Raw genomic sequence first — 15,464 nt, 5'->3', positions numbered from 1 at the left:
AATGAAATTCTGGTCTATACATGTATACATTCTTTTAGCAAAAATATATAAGCACAATTTTTCCCAATCTAAATTTTTTATACTCTCAGCCTTAAGTCAAAATGTGCCTCATCGAAATAATGGTTTTAAGGCCAAAAAGTGGAAGAAATCTGTTTCAGAAAATTTGGAGTCGACTTAGCTATGTTCGTCCATCTGGGTGGCTGCCTGGAGAGCACGATAATTCTCGAACAGATCAACCGATTCGGTACAAAATTTGGCCTTCGTGATATTTTGTCCAAATTTTGAACAACTTCGAATATGGACAATATTGATCCACTCTTTTGGGAACCTTCCACAGAGTACATATTTCAAAATTTTCAGAGAAGTTCAGTTTAAGACCTCTATGTATAAATAGTATCTCTCTGTATAATATACCTGTGTAAGCTTACGACTTCAGTAGTAGCTTCACTTCCTTTATGCTACTAATTTAATTATAAGTAAAAATATGAAATAAATAAATTAATAAACAAAAATACCTCTCAGGAAACGCTTTGCTTTTTTGCAACAAGCGTTCTTGGGTCCCCTATTTCTACAGTACAAATTTTTTCAGGGGCAAGTCCATACTTCCAGAGAAAATGGCCCGAAAGCTGTAAAGAACACCTACGGCAATCGTGTGTAGTGGTTGGTGCGCACGGCAACTTTCGAACCGGATACTGCGTTGGTCCAAACTTTATTTATCGCAATATTTCTGCCAGCCTTATATAAAGTTCGAAGATGATGATTTTCGGTCTACTCCTTCTGGTATTTTCACCCCCAAATGTCAAAAATGTTAGCTAAAGCGGTATATGCGATTTTTCTTGAATGGAGCAACAGATTTGGTCCATTTGGATTTAGTAATATTTTGTCCAAGCTTACTTTAGCTCGAAAATGGACCACATTGGGTACATCCCTCACAAATCTTCACAATAGTTGTTTAATACAGTTTAAGGTCTGTTCGAAGAACCTTAGAAATTTTTACTGAAGGTATTTCCTGTGTTTAGAGCGGCATTATGTTTTTCGTGGTCAAGTCCATATTTCCTGAAAAACGCTGAAAATAATACTGTGAAAAACTGAAATGACTGGTGGGCGCAATATCTATTAAGAGGAATGACTCGCGAAACAATATCTACTTCCAAAATAAACAATGTTGGTCCGGTCCATTTCTTCAGGTACCTTCTCCGCAACACTTGTTCATACGTCCGAAAATGGTTACACAATTCTGAGCTTTGGGTTAAGGGATTTTGGTTGTGTAGCCGTTGTTCGATCCGTCCATAGATGAAAGTTTCAGTTCAAACAGGCTCAGTGTATATTCCTGTCCGCAAAGCCGACTGATACTTGTTAAGATTTTGAAGAAGAAGAATCTGTTTCCGACCAGTTTTTTTTTTTAATTTCGTTTGTCGTCACAAAGTCCTTTTCCGAAGAAGGAAAAAGGAACATTTCTAGAAATGTGCATCCATTGAAAGTACTTCCCAAAATACAATTCCATGAGTAAACGACAAAAAACCATGAAGATGAAATTCAATGTAATTACGAAATATTGGAAATAATATGCAATAAATAAAATATAAGCTTTGACCTCAATCTCAATAATATTGATTTTATTATCATTTGAAAAGTCGAACAAAACATAAAGATACGACAGAAAAATCCTTTTTTGTACAATAGGCATTTACTAATTTGTAGCAAGAGACCAGTTTCAAATAATTTCAACGGGCGACACTACGTTGGAACAGAATTATATCATAAACAAGTGGGAAAAGCGTTAAGTTCGGTCGGGCCGAACTTTTTATACCCTCCACCACAAATTTCAGCCATTTCGGTGGATTAATGTGGCCACAACCTTCAAAATACCGAAAATCGGAAGTTACCGTTCTATGGAGGCTATATGATGGCGCGGACCTATACCTACAAATTTCTGGGGGGAAGTTTTATATCCCCAACGAAGACTAAATACCAAATTTCAGCCATCTCGGTGTGATAATGAGGCCAAGACCTTCAAAATACCGAAAATCGGGAGATATCGTCCTATGGGGGCTATATCAAAACGTGGACCTATATAAACATTTTATGGCAGAAATGTTTCTTAGCCTCTGGAAATGCAAAATACAAAGTTACAACCGATTCTGTTGTCAAATGGAACTAATATATTCAAAATATATTAAAATGACGCGTACTTTATATGGTGCGTTATATGGGGGTAATACCAAAACGTGGACCTATATAAACCAACTTTGGTAGGAATGTTTTTTGGCCTCTGGAGACACACAATACCAAATTACAACCAATTCGGTGGTAAAATGGGACAAATATCTTAAAAATTCCTTAAAACGACGACGCGTCACGCGTCATTTTGTATGGGGGCTATACGAAAGCGTGGACCTACATATCCCGCTTTCAATACCAAAAGTCCTACGTACATATAATAGATTTTCCCAAAATTTCATCCACCTACGTCAATCCGTTCGGACGCTAGAGTGATTTCCACAGACGGACAGACGGACGGACATGGCTATATCGATGTAGAATTGCACGCTGATCAAGAATATATATAGTTTGTGGGGTCTACAATGATTATTTCGAGTAGTTACAAACGTAGTGACAAACTTAATATACCCCCATCCTATGGTGGAGGATATAAAAAATATATAGGAACATCGTTGAACACTTCTCCTTAGTTGTGAAACAAAACACATTTTCTCCAAAGTATAAATCGTCAGCGGGAAATCGGAATGTATATGAAAAATGTACCAATATTTAATGCGATTTCTTCCTTGTCCAATAAAATATTCCCATTCACTTTTTGATTAAATTATAAAATGCCCAATTATAAAATGTATTGGACATTTAATTTACTAAAACGCACCAAAAACACTGATTAATTCACTCACTTTACCGTCTTTACTCAACGATTGTATTTAGAAAAATGAAGAAAAAAGAACAAAATAATTCATACCATTTTTTCTTTTCCTCTTCGCTTGCTACGTTGGTTAGCAACAACAAAGCAAAAAACAAACTTTTTTACCTACTCGTCTTCACTTTTGCGTCTTCTATTACATCATACACACAGCTCGTTATTATAAAACATTATAAAAAATCCTCTCTCCACCCATAAAAAATATGTTCTATCATAAAAAATATACTGGTACCCAAACAAATAAAATTGAGATTTGTTACAAAATGTTGCAAACATATATTTGTTTGGACACAAACATATTTCTAACATATATTTTTTGCGTGTATTGACAGATGATTCCCTGCGAAGGCAAACTGTTCCGACATTTCGACCAAAGATTTTGACCTCTCCATTTATGACATTGTAATCGTTTAGAGTAATTTTAATATCATGGTCAGGAAGTCAGTGATGTGATTTCTAGCCAGTTTAGGTAGTGGTATATGTAGGTGCAAATAAGATAGATGTCGACCAATTCAGCTTTTATGTGGCTTATCTATAGCATGACCTTGAGGTGATGTTGTGTCGCAATTAGATCGGCCAATATGTAAAATGGACCTTCTTTTTTAAGAGTCCGCACATTCAGGATGCTAATTGTATATTACTCCCCTGAAATCGATATTAGGGACGTTCTTGATTCGTGTTATTCATTTCCAACTTATAAACGCGTGACTTTTAACGTTATCACAGGTGCCTCGTAGGTGAGATCATCCAAAAAATAATTGGCACTCCAACATTTACTTCTAGACTATCCCTTCTGGTCCGCTGAAGTGCCTTGGCTGTTTATGAATTCGAAACTATCCACTATACCTACTTTGCATTCACTGGTACTCATATGTGATTTTCCATAGGGCCAGGAACGATACATTGAACGCAAATATTTTTAACGTTTCCCTTAATGAACGGTATGCTGAATTCGAACGTCCATGTCTAACGTAAGCTTTAATAACACAACCAATTTAATTTCTTCCACTGTCCAACTTTATGTTTTACGAATTATACGATAGCTTTTTTCTGTGTGGAACCCATTGATTTGTTCGCCCGCTTGTACGGGCTAGTTTCATTTTTATCTTTCTGGCTCTTTGAAACACTTTTGTGGCTCTACATTTCATTGAGGAACTTTACAAAAGAATGAACAAGAGAGAAGAAAGGAAAAAACACATTTCGCTTTTTTGTGAGTTTTTGTGCAGCAGCAGCAACAGTAACTGTTGGAGCTGGTAAAATGCAAAAGTCTGCTAGCAAAACCAAAGCGAATCAGATCAATAAACTATTGGTTTCAATAAAGAAACCAAAAAATGTAGCAACAGAAAAAATGAAAATCAAGAGAAAAAACTACGGAACAACAACTTCTTGGTGAATTGTACAAAAGATTTACTTTCTTATGGGGGTCATATACCAGAGCAATGAAACTATGGGCCGTATGGTATATTTGTGCATGTGTGTTGCACTTTTTATTTCATTTGTACGATTTTCTTTTCGTTTTCTTTTTTTTTTGCCAAGAAAACGAAATTGCTTTATAATTACTGAACGCCACCGAAAGTGCATCGTTTTGGAAATCTTTACTTAGTTCTTCTGCTGGCCAATTTAAAAAGAAATCGTTCCAATGGCAAATAAACCACAAGTCACACAAACCAAAACAAAAAAACATTTTTTTTTTCAAAAAAATCTAAAAAGGAAATTCGTGTGAATTACACGTGAATTTGCAATGTTCTGCTCCTACTTCGTTTTCGGCAATTTCGATTTCGATTGCATTCAAAGTTCTGCAGCAAAAATCACAGCAATTTGTGCACCAATTGTTACACAGGTGGAAATTTATGTTGATGGTAAAAACTGATAATGCCAAAAGCCATTTTTTGTGTGTACTGCTGCACAACTTCCAAATAAATCGCCGTCCCCTCGCATTCATACATCCGTCCATCGAATTGCCACCTTCAACTCCTCATCATTTAAAGAATCTCTTCTTTTTTTTGGTGTGTTTGTTGGCTGCCAACAATGTGTGTTATGTGCTGCATGTGCAATGTTCGGAAAAAAATTGGCAAAATAAACACTTTAAGAATTTCCTCTTAAACAAAATACTAATTAATTCTGCAATAAATCACTTTGTGGATACATTTTTGGACAGCAAATGGGAAATCGAACCAATTTTTTCTTGGTATTTTTAAATAAGTTTCTATTTTTAAATAAGGAGATCTTGACAAGACTCATTGTTGAATTGGAAAGGTAAGGGACAGTTAATGGGGATATATGTAGGCATTTCGTCATGCATTCGAGGTGCAAATAATCCTTCTATAAATATTAGGCAACGACGATAGCGGGTTTTTTTTATAGATATTTTTTCTTATTTTTTGGATAGATACGTAATCGATATCTGTGAACAGACGTGCAAAAATTTCAGTTTTATGAGGGCTTATATAGGTCATAAATATCCACAATGTATGTATATCTTTGCTTGCGAATGTGGCGAAGCCCCAAATACCGCATCAGTGTGCTTATCTATTTACTGTTTTCCCTACTTAAGTTTATTCTCAATATTTTGCTAAAAATACATTTGCCCTGCACATCTGTTCCATTTTATTTTCATTAGTGCCAACGAACACACTTCACTCATCAAATTCTCTTTTCGAACTTTTATTCTGTTTTATTTGAAGAAATGATGTATCATCACTTTTCAGCAATTCGGAAGAAAGATGCCACAAAGACACCTTTTTACAAGAAAATTTACAAACAACAGACGGACGGAAACTTATTTATGGCATGCAACAAAACATGCATGAAAGTACCACATGAAGTATTTAAAGGGGGGCAAATGGGACACAGTGTGTCGATATAGAAAAAGGATTTATGAAAAACAACCTGACATATTTCCCATGATCAGACCTTTCTGCATTTATTCGAAGATAGTTTCTATGAAAAACATATCCTAGGGGTGTTTAGGAGAGAATAAGCATGTGTCCGCTGTCCTGACCATGATAGTCAGGAAGTTTGAAAGTTTGAATGCTAAATCGGAGTTGAAAATATATGTTTTGCCCTGTGGCCGGAGGAAACAGCAAATAATGTTCTGATTTTGGGAGAGAAAACACATCAGAGTAGCGAATATCAATTCGAGAAGTCTCAGTGCGGCAACCAGGTCCCCACAACAGGCGCATCACCTTGAATGTGACATCTATTGCCGACGTAAAAATGCGAAAACGTCGTCATGCATCCAGGATGGATGTAAAAACGTAAAAGCTGTTGTTGTACCAGCCCAACTGCCGTTACAGAATGGACTGAGAATGGGACTCGGTCGTTTAGTACCAAACTTACAAGTTATCAACAGTGTTGTCTGCCAAAATTTTATCGCAATGATATTTTGAACTTTTATTTGTACTCTTTGGCTGTCACTGGGGTGTAATGATATGCACGCCCGCCTTGCACTCTGAAAATCCAAGTTCGATTCCCAGACCAGACAACATCACGTTTTCAACGGATAGGTTGTTCCAGTTTATTTTTCAGGTATATTTTGTCGACTGATTATCAGTTTCTGTGTGTACTCTATTTAAGGAGAAATTCAGAGACATAAATTAGAGAGAGACATAAATATGGGATATCTCAATCAGATACCACAACACACAGTGTTGCCGCGTGGACAAAAATCAAAAAATGTGATGTTTACTTTTACATATCGTCGGTGTCATGCTTAAGTGTTCCATACGCCATTTTTGACTTTTTGAGATACAAGTGGTTTCTACGGTTTTCCGGTATGGTCTTTCTGAATTTCTAGTCGGCTTTCTCCTATCTGCTCTAGTTTCCGAGATATCCACGCCTCGACGGAAAAGCATAAACTTTTTTCAGTTATGAAATTAATATTTTAAAAACTTAGAAGTTTAAAAACACACTTCAAAAATCAGAATTTTAATTTTGGATTTAGAAGTATTTAGTTTATTGAGGCAAATATGGAAATTTTTTTTGTCACTTTGTTCCATTTGATTTACAATATTTCACATTTGTGTCATAAGTGCGGATGTGGAACAAATCGACAAAAATTCGTTTTTTTAGAAAATCTCTATAACTTTTATATTCCAATACATATTCCTTTTAAATTTTTGCATATATTTTCTATATACTATTATTGATATTTCAAGTCAAAAATATAAATATTTGCTTTAGTCAGCTCCACACAGTTGTGACGCAAAACATTAAAATGCGATTATCTCAAAACGGGCAAATGGCGCATGGAACACTTAAGCATGACACCGACGATATGTTTATGTTTTTTTCTTACAGTAAACACATTCGATACAAAGAATCTGAAAGAATTTTGTCGATATGTGCATCCATAATGAAGTTATAGGTCTTTAAATATGAAAAATATTTCCCAGGTAATCTAAGGCGATAATCATATGAAAATTTGACGACATTTAAAATATCATTTTCTGAAAAATTTGTTGATAATACTAAAAGTTTTGGATGGGATTTGTTGAGTGGGCTATAAATATAACGTTTTAGTACAAAAAGTTGACATTAACTGCACATGGGCAATGTACCGTTATCAATAATTCAAAATTTAAATTTGATAAAAAAATTCAAAATTCTTAATATTTAGTAGAGCAGAACTTTTGATTGCCACCTATTGCCACCTTGGCTCCTGTTTTCCGTTAATTGGACATCTCTTCCAAATCAAAATATGTAAAAACATTCTGCCCATCACTGCAACCTTCTGAGATATATCGGTTCAGATTTTATATAGCCACCATATATATCTTTTCCCGATTTTGCTACAACTCGTAAAATTTTGATCGAATAGCCTTCAAATTTAGTATGTGTTATTTTCATAGGCTCCTGAGTAGCTACACCGATTTTTACAACAATCGGATCAGATTTAGATATAGCCCCTATATATATCTTTCCCCGATTTTGCTATAATTCGCTTAATTTTTGATAAATAGCCTTCAAATTTAACATGGGATTCCCCTGTTCATTTTTACCGTTGACCAGGGTTGATGAATGTTTGCACAGGCATATGCCCAAGGAAACATCCCATGTTAAATTTGAAGGCTATTTTTCAAAAATTGGCCGACTTATAGCAAAATCGGTGAAAGATATATATGGAGGCTATATCCAAATCTATACCGATTTTGGCGAAATCAAATAAAAATCGGTAAAACTGAACAGGGGCCTGGGGAATCGTCCCATATTAAATTTGAAGACTATTCATCGAAAATTGAGCGATTTATAGCAAAATCGCGGAAAGATATATATAGGAACTATATCCAACCCTGAACCGATTTTTACGAAAATCGGTGAAACTACTCATTAGCCTAAGAATCGATTAAAATTGACCGAGTTATAGCAAAATCGGGGAAATATATATGGGGGCTATATCCAAATCTGAACCGATATGGACCAAAGTTTATATTTTTCATTCTTGTGCCCTCATAAGTACTTGTGCAAAAATTTATCAACCTAGGTCAACGCCTTCTATTTTTGTCCACATTTGTATGAAAGCGGCAACACTGTGCAACATTGTATACCCTCCACCATAGTATGGAGGGTATATTAAGTTTTTTCTGTTTGTAACACATCGAACTAATCATTTGCGACCATATAAAGTATATATATTCTTGATCAGTATAAAATTCTAAGACGATCTAGCCATTTCCGTCTGTGTGGCTGTCCGTCTGTTGTAATCACTCTAGCGTTCGCAATAATTGAGCTAGAGCGCTATATTTTTGCACCCGAATGTCTTTTTTCCATAGGCCCCATATTAAGGTACCTCCCGATTTTCGGTATTTTGGGGATTTTAGCTACATTTTTGGCCCTGTAATTTCACGTTTTGGGTTCCCAGTGGTCAAAAAATATCTTCACTAAAAACCTTCAACATTGGTCCATGATTTGGTATAGCCCCCATATAGCGGTACCTCCCGATGTTCGGTATTTTGAGGATTTTAGCTACAATGTTTGACCAAACTACCTGTAATTAGACAGTTAAGGTACCTAGTAATCACAAAACATCTCCACCTAAAAGTGTCAACATAGGTCCAGTTTTGGTATAGCCCCCATATAACGGAACCTCCCGATTTTTGGTATTTTGAGGATTTTAGCTAAAATTTTTCATCGAACTACCTGTAATTTGACAGTTGAGGTTCCTAGTTAACACAAAACATCTCCACTAAACACTGTCAACAGAGGACCATGTTTTGGTATAGCCCCGGTATCTCCCGATTTTTGGTATTTTGAGTATTTTAGCAAATATTTTTTACCGAACTACAAAATATCACCTTCAAAAACTGTAAACAGAGGTCCACGTCTAACGTTACCTCCCGATTTTCGGCACCAATAACAATAGGTGTCTATTCTGGCCTGCATCCGACCTCCATGTAAATTTCGGTATCTCCCGATTTTTGTTATTTTGAGTATTTTAGCAAATATTTTTTACCGAACTACAAAATATCACCTTCAAAAACTGTAAACAGAGGTCCACGTCTAACGTTTCCTCCCGATTTTCGGCACCAATAACAATAGGTGTCTATTCTGGCCTGCATCCTACCTCCATATAAAATTTCGTGACGATCGGTCCATTATTGCGGCCTGGAGTTTGATTACAATTTATAATGGACAGACGGACGGACGAACGGACGGACACACATCTCAAAATCGCCTTATCTCGTCGATATATGAAGATTGGTGTACTACATTGGGGGTCTCCGACGAATATTTCTCGGTGTTACATTAATTTTTGCCAGAACAAACTTATAATACCCTTTGCACATAGTGGAATTAATTAAAATTATCCTAAAGCCTTTAGAAATCCTTGTCTGTGCGGAAACTTTTTTTCACAGAATCGAACTTAGAAACCCGATTCGTTATCGTTATTGGGATATAGCACTAATGTACAATTTAGTGCTAAGAGATTTTGTACTCCTAGGGTTGGCCAAGTGCCATGTTTCAGCATTTTCTAGAGGAAACGGTGGGTAAATCCTTACCAATGGCCATGTAGTAAAGGGGCCAATAAGGACCGTTTTTTTGTTTTCCAGTTCCAATCTTATCACGATGAATTTCACTGTACTAAACTGGGGACATAAGAAAGCTTTCTAGGCTTACTGTCCTTCATGTATGTGGTTTAGTAACCTCTGTTGTCCAAACTCTTTACTTCGTTTTCGTAAAAGTAGGGCGTCTACTTCGATCTGAGTTATTGAGAGATCTGAGCCGATGCTGTCGTCCATTGTATAATATGTTTGTCTGACATTTAATCAGCTTAGAATCCTCCACTCTATCTTGCCAACGAAACTCTGTATGAGGTCTCTCCAGACTTTCTGGCCTGTAATCAGCCTTAGGCCGATTTTGTCCTAAGGATCGCTGCTAGTTTTAGCTATGCGTTTTTTTCAGGAATCCCTTTGAGTTCTTCTCAATGCATAACTTAGTCAACCTGAAACCACGATGCGGACATTGTTTTCTCCATCCGGGATCGTTCTCTCTTGGAAGTAGGCGACCTTCGATTTGTGTGATTTAGGCTTTCTTATAAATTCATAAACTTGTCTGCATTATTCCGTTTATGCACTGTACTGTGCCGAAATTAGCAGGAGCAGTGACGGTTTGCGCAGACTGGGCTACAATAAGTGGGGCTAATAACGACTAGACTACTTTAGACACTTTTCAGCTATTCAGATTCTCAATATGACTCCTTAACCACCTTGATCTTAAAAGTGTAAATATATGTCGTTCTTCCCAAAAGTATACAGTGATTAAACCGCCAACTTCCTTGGTTCGCGACCAGATCCCTTAGGTTTTTCAACCGGGCTTGGGACAGGATATGGCGGATTAAAAAAAGCATAGTAGGGTAAGTGCTGTTTTACATAATTACGAAAAAATAACATAACTTTCTGAATTCGAAGTTCGGATTTCCTTCAAGGAACGCTGTTTTCTGACTGTAAGTATTATACTTGACAGTTTGGGTTCGTTTTACGGTTTTGATAGTTTTGTGAGGACCTCACACCCATCATCCAAACCCACGACTTTTAGCGATAGTAATAAAAGCTAAACACTGTTCAGCTAGTTTCCCCCCATATGGTAGATATAATGATGCTGCTACTTCTCATGGTGATGACGACAATGCCATTCATTGTTAGTTGGGTGTTAGATGGCTTTTTGTTATGGTGACATATCGCAGTAATGTCAAAGCCAAATACTTTGGAAGTTTTACTCAAATTTCAAATTAATTTTTTTCTCTTCATGCAACTTTAAAAAAAGCTGAACTTATACGGAGAGAGAAGTGGGTACTAAAATAATAATAAAAGCATGCAACAAGAAAGTGACAGCAGGCAACAGAGCATCATTCTCATCATTGTTGTCATCATTTTACACGAATGCATGCATGAGGATTGTTATTGTAGTTCCCAGGCAACCTGTTGTTGTTGGTGGTGCTCCTGCAGCTACCTTTCTTTATGCGGATCCTCTTAAACATTTGGCATGTGTTGCAAGTACATGCATGTATATTTTTGGAGGGGTTTTTCGTTGCTGTTGTTGTTGTTGTCTACTTTTAAGGTTTATGTCACTGTCATTTTATCAAGCAGGGAGATTTTTGGGGCTTTTTCATTCATTCAACATTTAACTTTAGCTAACTAGATGGCTGGCAGTCTGCGGCTGAGTTTGGAGTTGATGGTTGTTTGGCTGGCGCTGACTTGGCGACTGGATGACTGCGTCACTTGCTGACTGGCAAGTGCATATATTGCCCTTTTGCTAATTCACTTGAAGAGAATGAGAGAGATGGCGACAATGCAAGAGGGAAAGGTATCAGATACCCCAACAAATGCATCATGCCTTGCTGTGTTTTTTATTACTTTTCCTTATTGTTGTTATGGCAATAGCTGATGTTTTCCTGGGTAGATCTTTGGCATTATGCCCAAATACATATTGAATGAGTTGTTTACACCATGCAACAAACAACCAACGTTCAGTTCAACACGGCCATATGATGTTGATATTTGCTGTTTGATACTTTTGCATGCAGCAGCAAACAGTAATAGTAGCTGCCGCCGCAGCAGGGTCTAGCTGTGCAAGTAAAGCCATTGCAGCAACAACGGGATGAAAAAGACAAAAACCTTAATTAATTGGATATTGTGAAATTTATTTTAATGAAGTACATATACAAATGATTACATATGTATGTAGGTACGTATGTGTTTGCGTTCATTTTATGGTGTCATGCATATGCATTAATATGTATGTATGTAAAAACATATGTGTATTATGTATGTAATGATTGTAAATATGTACATATCAATTGCCACATTCCCTCAAAAGCTTTCAACGAGGGGACACGAAATACATACCTGTCCTATTTGGTTTGTTGTTGCTATTTGCTGCATACGACAGCATGTGGTGTTTGCAATATGATATCCGCTAAGGGGCACAGCGAAATTCATTTCAAAAATTTAGTCTAATTAGTTTGGCAAAGAGATGTTATATATATTAGGGTTTATCGTCAATAGTGCTTTGGATTGAGGAAGAGTAATGATCGGTTATTGGAGCAAGCCTCTAAAAAGCAGTCAGTAGCTGAAAATATTATGTAATAATACAGGAAAGATTTTCAAATATCCCTTAAAAAATATGGAAGTCTACTGAAAGTACAAGACAACACAGCTGAAAATTTGGAGCAGTAATAGGCAACAATTTTTTAACTCATTACAAAGTAATAAGTGAAGCCGTCATAGGGTGAGTGTGTGAGTTCGATATTGGCCGTCGAAAAACAATTTTTTTTGTTAACAAAAATATGATGAGTTTTTGATGCAGATATATGCCTGCAAATGTTCATGTTCTGAATTGTGGGGAAGTGAGTTGTTGTCGGATCCACCCAATTATGTTAATTCGTGTATTATTTCGGTTATCAGGTACTGGTTCCTCTGTACCCACACTCAAAACCTGGACTGATTTCGTCCATAAAGAATCAGGAGTCAGGTGGATGGGGTTAGGTGGACAGCTAAATAAATGAAGAGTGTCGTTTGGCCCCGATTCACATGCCGGGCAGGGCCCAATACGAATTGATGCGGCTGCATCATCCGGAGCTTAACTGGGCTAAAACCATACGTGTTTTCAGCTGGCCTTCTTCTACAGCGATGAGTGGGGGGTAGTCCCCAAGTACGCCATTCACACTGTATCTCTGCACTGCCTGCGACACTGTATCAGTGAGAATACAGTCCAAGCCTGCCTAATAGGCTCGTTTTTATAAAGGTTCTTGTTTATACCTTTGGCCTTTTCTCTCTCTCTCTCTAGATCATTAAGATCTCTTCTGATGTACATGGCTGGGGAAGTCTGTCCATTAAATCGTGATATCCATATCTTGCTCACTGCGATAACACCCAGTTGTGCTGATGCACCGGTATAACATTCATCTCGTCATAAAGATGATTCACTGGTGTCATGAGGACACACACACACATCCAGTTGTGCTGAAACAAGTTTTTGATGCAGATATATGCCATAAACATGCTATCGAATGTTACACCCAATACGTTGGGTTGGTTAGTGATCGGATCCAGTACACCATCGACCAATGTGTTCATTGGGAGCCTCATTTCAGACTTCCATGTGGTGAACAGCGTGGCAATGATTTTAGCGGCGGATATTTTATACATATTCCGTGCAACATGCTATTTTAAAACAAGTAAGAACGGCGTTAAGTTTGGCCGGGCCGAACTTGTTATACCCTCCACCATGAGTTGTATTGAAGGAAAATGGAACAATTAATTTAATTTCGTTTATATAGAAGAAGGCGAAAATCGTGGCGTACCGTTCTATGGGGGCTATATCGAAACATGGACCTATACTCACAAATTTCATTCGGAAAGGTTTTCTCGTGGAAAGTTTTATACCCTCAACGAAGACTAAATACCAAATTTCAGCCATTTTGGTGTAGTTTGAAGCCATAACCTTCAAAATACCGAAAATCGGGAGGTACCATTCTATGGGGGCTACATGAAGGCGTGGACCTATACCGATAAATTGAGGGGGGAAGTTTAATACCCCCAACTAAGAGTAAATACCAAATTTCAGCCATTTCGGTGGGTTATTGTAGCCACAACCTTCAAAATATCGAAAATCGGAAGGTACCGCCCTATGGTGGCTATATGAAGGCGGGGACCTGTACCGACAAATTTCTGGTGGAAATTTGTATACCCTTAAGGAGTACTAAATACCAAATTTCAGCCATTTCAGAGGAATATTAATTAAGGCCACAACGCCCAAAATACCTAATATCGGGAGGTACCGTTCTATGGGGCTATATAAAGGCGTGGACGTATACCGATAAATTTCAGGTAGAAAGTTTAGTATACCCAAAGATAACTGCACACCAAATATCAGCCATTTCGGTGGTTATTGTGGCCACAACCTTCATAATACCGAAAATTGGAAGCTACCGTTCAATGGGGACTATATGAAGGCGTGGGCCTATACAGATAAATTCAGGGAGGAAAGTTAATTACCCCCAACGAAGACTAAATATCAAATTTCAGCCATTTCGGTGGGTTATTGTGGCCACAATCTTCAAAATACCGAAAATCGGAAGATACCGCTCTATGATGGCTATATGAAGGCGTGAACCTGTATCGACAAATATTTGGCGGAAATTTGAATACCCTTATGGAAGACTAAATACCAAATTTCAGCCATTTCAGAGGAATATTAAGGGCACAACGTACAAAATACCGAATATCGGGAGGTACCGTTCTATGGGGGGTATATGAAGGCGTGGACCTAACGACAATTTTCAGGTACAAAGTTTAGTATCCCCAAAGAAGACTGCACACCAAATTTCAGCCATTTCGGTGAGATAATGAGGCCACAAGCTTCAAAATACCGAATATCGGGAGGTACCGTTCGATGGGGCTATATGAAGGCGTGGAGGTATACCGATAAATTTCAGGTAGAGGGTTTAGTATACCCAAAGAAGACTGCACACCAAATTTCAGCCATTCCGGTGGTTAGTGTGGCCACAACTTTCATAATACCGAAAACCCGAAGGTACCGTTCCATGGGGGCCATACGAAGGCGTGGACCTATACCAATAAATTCAGGGAGGAAAGTTTAGTATCCCCAAAGAAGACTGCACACCAAATTTCAGCCATTTCTGTGAGATAATGAGGCCACAAGCTTCAAAATACCGAATATCGGGAGGTACCGTTCTATGGGGCTATATGAAGGCGTGGAGGTATACCGATAAATTTCAGGTAGAGAGTTTAGTATACCCAAAGAAGACTGCACACCAAATTTCAGCCATTCCGGTGGTTAGTGTGGCCACAACTTTCATAATACCGAAAACCCGAAGGTACCGTTCCATGGGGGCTATATGGAGGCGTGGACCTATACCCATAAATTCAGGGAGGAAAGTTTAATACCCCAGCGAAGACTAAATACCAAATTTCAGCCATTTCGTTGGGTTATTGTGGCCACAACGTTCAAAATACCGAATATCGGGAGCTACCGTTCTATGGGCTATGGCTATATGAAGGCGTGGACCAAT

The sequence above is a fragment of the Musca autumnalis genome, unplaced genomic scaffold (genome assembly GCF_047663935.1).
Source record: "Musca autumnalis isolate F117 unplaced genomic scaffold, ASM4766393v1 scaffold_5, whole genome shotgun sequence".
Lineage (NCBI taxonomy): Eukaryota > Metazoa > Arthropoda > Insecta > Diptera > Muscidae > Musca > Musca autumnalis.
The sequence above is the reverse complement of the archived record's forward strand: the minus strand, read 5'-3'. Positions refer to the sequence as shown.